Here is a 6,360-nt window from a genome sequence, read left to right on the forward strand (position 1 = left end):
TGGAGAGGCCAATTAACCTGACAATCATGTTTTTGGACTGTGGGAGGAAACCGGAGTACCCGGAGTAAACCCATGCATGCACAGGGAGAACATGCAAACTCCATGCAGAAAGACCGGGGCCGGGAATCAAACCCCTTATAGCAACCACATGTGCATAAAAAACATGCTGAGCTTGTAGCACTTGTGCAACCCACGCCATTGGGACTATCGTACTGTAAGTGTCCAAAGACGTACAAGTTGCATTTAGAAAGCCTGTTCACTAATTGCTCATGGGTCAAAGAGTTTGACATCAACAGGAAGCTTCAAAGTCTTTTATTGTGTGTACTTTTTAGATTTCAGGGATGCCGGTACACATGCACACACACTTTTTTTTTTTTTATAAAAGACACACAGTCCCGCACAAACATGTGCATACAATAACAAAACATTACAAGGCGAGTAGGATCAGTCATAGACTCCCCAGAGCATGTCTGTGTTGCAGCGAATGCGTTGCGACAGGGAACTTGACTCACCACAACACCCGAGGGAGCCGGGCATTAGCAGCGATCCAATGTAGCAAGGCGCTTGCAGCACCAAACATCCTTTTGAAAGGGAAACAACACCCGATGCACCGCCATCCCACAACTGTCAGCGTCAATTACTGTGGATTTTTCAAATCACTGTCATGCCTCAGTTCGTCTTGCTGAACTGGAGGTGAAACGTCCTCAATGGTCTCTGAGATCTCAGTGGAGAGATCACCTCAGTGAGGCATAAACTGAATTATAATATGTGTAAAAATAAAATATATAAGTTTTGAAGATCAAACTTTTGTGCTATTTTTTTAAATAGCAAAATAAGAAGAGGGGGAAAAAAGAATTAAGAGTGTTAAAGTAGTAGGATTACTGTTACAAGTAGCTGGACCGTAATGCTGTGTGGTCCTGCAGGAGCCAGCAAATCCTAAGAGAGATAAAAAAAAAAAGACAAGTCACTTTGAAATCTATCCTATTTTGCATACAAGATGTTGTATTATCCCATGCACGTAATCTCCTAATTGAGACTTCAGTTAATCCATCTGCAGCCTACGGGTCACTCTCGTTTCAAGTAAAAACCATCTTATCTGTTAAAGGTGTGTGACCCCCCAGAGGCAATTTGGCTTTCATCTGCTTGTCATCATTTTTTAATGAGAGAAAATAAAAACTGGGGGGGGTAAAAAAAAAATTAAAATACTTGAAAGCATACAGAAACACGGAAAGAGCTTAAATGATGAAAAGTTAAAAATGCTGAGAGATCAAGATCAAGACCACCCACTGCGCAAATTCCTTATGGGCAGTGTTATTATTTATTTTTTCTTTCTGAGAGACCAGATCCTCCCAGAGTAGAGGGTTCACTGGAAATATTTTGCTATCGTGCAACGTTCGTGATCCCAAAACCTTTATGCCAGTGAACAATGTGCAAATAGTATCAAATGAATTCTTCTGAGACATTGTTTTTGACGTGATCAGACAATGTAGGCTTTTTCCATTGTGCCAAGACCTGAAGACACATTTTATAATGCACATAAATTTATGGAACGCCACAGCAAAACCAGGAACAAGTTGGCAGTTCAGAAATTAAGAAAATAGATTGAGAAACATATGTATTTAAAAGAAAAAAAAAGTGATTTTGGACCAAATATTCTATGACTAAATATACTATGATGATTGGGTGAGTTGCCACATTCACCCAATCATCCTCACAACTGTTCAATGAAAAGCAGATCGACAGAAGACTTGGGATTAAGTGCCTCCTTGTACACGACAGGAGGAAACTGGAATCAAACTCATAATTTTTTTGCTTGCTGGGAAGTGCAATCGGCTCACAGTGATCAACGCTGCTGATAAGCTGATGGTGCGGATGGCGTTTCCGCAGCACAATGCTGAACCTGATGGTGAAAGTGGAGAAACCTGAAGAAAGTTCTGCTGGTTGTTATAACAAAATCACAGTCCAGCTGTATCCTGTGATGCACCATTATGGCATGGTAGCAGGTAAACCCTATTAGGTAAGTACTAAAAATGTAGAAATGTATTGTTTTCATTTTACAACTGAGTTTTTGTTTTGTTTTGTTTACCAGCACTGACAACCACATTTTCATTTCACTTTTTCCATAACAGCTTGCAGTCTGATATGTTTCTCTGTTCATTCTCCTTTCGCATTTTTCCTTATTGTATTTTCATAGCATCTATGTAACCGAGAGTCTTCTTTCTTATACGTTCCTCCCATATCATTGCGTCTCCACTCAGGCGTTGCTCGCCTTATATCTCTCAAGCTCTAGTGGTCAGTGGAAAACACAGCTTAGAGCTTTAATTGCATCCCAAAGGAGCCTCCGTCTCCTTTCTCATCATACTCTCATCACTTCTGCTATCACTTTGCTTTGTTTCTTTCTTACTCTTTTCCTCCTTCACTTGCACTTGTTACCACTTACGTGCTTTTTTTCCCTGTCATTCATATCTTTCTATCCCTTTTTTTTTGCTTGCAGTGAATACTAATGGTGTCCAGAGTATTTCTTTTTCCCCACTAAATCTAAGACTTTACGAGCACTGCAACAGTTTTAGCAGAATTTTAAAAAGCTGTCAGGCCCTCATGTCTTGCATGAACTTAACAAGATTAAGGCTCTAAAGTTTCTCGAGGGAGCTCTGTGAATCTCTACTTAGCTACAGTGGTGACATGTGTAAAATTTTGTCATTGGCAAACGACTGTACCGTGACATGTTTTAAAATCACACCACCGCACATGAAGTTATGGAAGTTTTAATATTTTTTGTAAGTTAATATCTAAGGGCATTTCCCTAGAATAAAAACGGAATGCATCATTCTGAATCAATATTATTGCTGTGAGATCTGACTAGATCCTCAGCCTTGTTTGGAGCTCTTTTTTTCTTTTTTTTTTCTTTTTTTCATTTGTGCAAAGTTTGCCCTATTCTCTGCACTTTAGTTGAAGATACTACGTGCAAAAGCCGCGACTGTAAAAGGTTCAGAGTTCAGAGTCAGTTCAAGAAGATTCAGATGTTTTCTGTCACGCTGCTGTGAACCGCCTGCCCCTTTCCACACCACCATCCCGCCACAGGCTTCTGCTGATTGTGATTCATCCAACCCAAGTCCCGGTCATAACAGTCATACCGTACAGCGGTTGAGTTCATACACAGAGGAAAAATAAAACATCATTGTAAAAGCTCAAAAAGGCAAAATGTGATATGTAGAATATGCATCTTTCAAAGCTGCAGTTACTTTTGAGCTTGTTTTATAAGATTATGTGATCAACAATATCTTATTTTGTTGGAGATAGCCACTGACATTTTTTCTACTTGCCACCGTCTAATACAAGAAAACACAAAACCTATGGATTACTTTTGGAGTCTTTATATGTTTGCTTTTTTTTTTTTTTTGCAGTGCCAACTTGCAAAATAAAACAATGTTCATTACCATATGCATGCCAGAAAAAAATTGGCTTTACTCAAATGTAGTAATGATACACAAACTTAACTGTCAGCGAGGACAGTACAGGAGAAAACACTGGAAAGGTGTCAGTCCATTTTAGTGCAATGTTTTTGAAATATATTTGAAAAGTTTCTAGAATTAGTGAGGCAGATTTCATAATGTCCCACAGGCTACGTGAGGTCCGCAGGAAATTGGCTGCATCGCTTCGCACAATGCCACTGAGTGACTCTTGATTAAGTCTGTGATTAAATCCCGTTCATGTCATGTTTTTTAAATGAGAAGTGTTTCTCAAACAGCTTCCGTCAACAAATAATAGCTAAACAAGTACATTAACTGATTAAATGAAGTAAGTCCTCCTGCCAGATGGCATTGGGATTTAAAATACACCAGTAGTATATTTTAAATCCTATGTTTGAGTTTGGGTAATCTGCTAAAATAATATTAAGATTAGAATTATTGTCAGTTAATCCAAGTAATGACAGAATGATACATTTTGTGAAAATATTGATTACTGAGTATTATTTGCAATATTCATAACATTTACATATGTAACCGTCTGGTTCAGGTTGTTTTTATAAATAGGAAATTGAGGGTTTTTTTAACCTTCCTTCATAACTTAATCCAGAGCATCGTGTTAATTAAGTACAGTATATTAATATCTCCAACCATCAGTAACAACCAATAAATATTAGACATGTTAACGCAAATTATATCTATACAGTATGTGGCTGCCAAACAAGAAAAAAAAATGTTCTGAGTTATAAATTCAAGAGTTATTCATTTCATCTTGGTTATGTAATCCTATTGGAAGTGAAACTGGTAAGAAGAAGCTCTAAGATCACAGTTTCAAGTTAGAGGATCTAAAAAGACTTATGAGTCAAGGTAAAAACAAAAGAAGTTAAATATAACTAACCAGCACATGGAATAACTGCGTTTAAAATGGTGTTTTTGACCATTACTGTGCATGTGTCTGTTTTTGTACAATTCACATTCCTGGTGTGCAACTAGAAAGAAATCAGTCTGATTGCAGGTTTGGGCTAACCGCTTATCAGGTAAGAGAGGCTGTGGACAGGAAGTGGAGTTGTCAAGCACAAGAGGAGAAGTCAGTGAAGGTTTGGACAGAGAATGAGAAAAAAGGCAGGGGTAATCAGATGGGTCAGGAGATGGACAGATAAATGGCGGATTGCACTGACCTTGGACTGGAAATGAGAGGAGAGACAGACAGGATGACAGTTTAATCTCTTTTGAGAACAAGTCAGCGATACTTTGAGCGAAGACTTGAGAAAATGAGAAGCAGAGGAAATCTAAGTGGCAGACAGAACACCGATGGCGTTACAATAAAGTCAAATTAATTATGCAGATACATAGAAGTTTTTTAATTTTGGAGAAAATTTTTCAGCACAAATTATTATTATTTTTTTAAACCCATAAAAACTCTAAATCCAGAACTACTGGAAAGAAGAAAATAGGTATTATAGAGTCTGACAGGGCAGTAGATCTTGAAGCTTCCCGTTATGCTTGGATCATAATTTCAAAGTCTAACACTGAAATGAGGAAAAAAAAAAGGTACAAGGCATAAATCCATGAACATCTTTAAACAGTCAAAGTCACAGGTCAAGAAATGTCACATATGAAAGATGCCTGTGGGAAAGAGGCCATGTTTAGAGTTACACCTATTGTTGTTTTCCCTGTTGTATATTTTTTCCATGAAGCATTTTACTTAAACCCAAGTTTCCAACATGTACTTGAGCGCAGCACTCTGGGCAGCTGCCTCCTTTAATAATGAGCTCTCTTGTCAGTCTTTCGCATGATGCTGTTGTCTGACTTTTCCCCAAAAAGGTGTTTTTCTTATATGATATCTCATGTAAATTCTGTTTTTGTCTTAAAGGTGGGAACTACAATTATCAAAATGACCCGAAATATCACCTGAAATACATTAGGCTCAATAAATATACAGAAACAAATGTGTTTCACTTTTTGCATAAAACGACTGAGATAAATTCACTTTTTTTTCCATGCCATTCTGGTTTACTGGGGTGTGAATTTATTGTTCAACCCATTTGCTTATTCTAGTACATGTGCAGCAAAATACTGTAGAAAAGCTTTTCCATATTTTTTTATATTCTCGTAGCCATTCAGTGAGCACGCACACACATTGGCTCATATCAAAAGGAGCAGCGGTAGTTATCCCTAGATGCTCTATTCCTTTTGAACTTCACTTCTTAAGAAGAAATGAGATTCTCAGCGGGAGACATGGACACTGAAGGTCATTTCATATGTTAAGTCGACACTGTCTTTAACAAATCCCATAGATATGCAACACACTGCTTTCACAATTCTAATTAAAACTATATACATATGTATATACAGTATTTATATAGATGATTATTACTATGCTTGCGAATTTGTACACAAGTACATCTGCATGTTAGAATATGGTTGTGCAGTGGGTTTCATTTAGTTATTATTTTATAAGACATACTGACTGAATATTTTATTTTCTGAGCAGAATTTTCAAAAGGAGGCTTAAATATTTAATTGAATCCAGGTAGCAACATTGCTAAGGAAATGCATGCACTTGCTACTTCAGACGAGAACTACTTGCCAAATCCAACATGATTTCTACAAGGACCCCACTTACTCTCATGGATGAGAAATGTTTCAAACGCCGATTTTAAAATATGTATATATATATATATATAAAATTCCCTTCTCACCCTCTGCAGGTGGTCTCTCTTTCATCCTCTGAGCTCGGGTCCTCTACCAGAGGCCTGGGAGCTTGAGGGTTCTCCTCCAGTATCTTGGCTCTGCCTAGAACTGAACATTTCTGGACTGAGATGTCTGATGTTGTTCCTGGGATCTGTTTGAGCCACTGCTCCAGTTTGGGGGTGACTGCCCCGAGGGCCCC

Source organism: Poecilia formosa, unplaced genomic scaffold (genome assembly GCF_000485575.1).
Source record: "Poecilia formosa unplaced genomic scaffold, Poecilia_formosa-5.1.2 Scaffold142, whole genome shotgun sequence".
NCBI classification, from domain to species: domain Eukaryota; kingdom Metazoa; phylum Chordata; class Actinopteri; order Cyprinodontiformes; family Poeciliidae; genus Poecilia; species Poecilia formosa.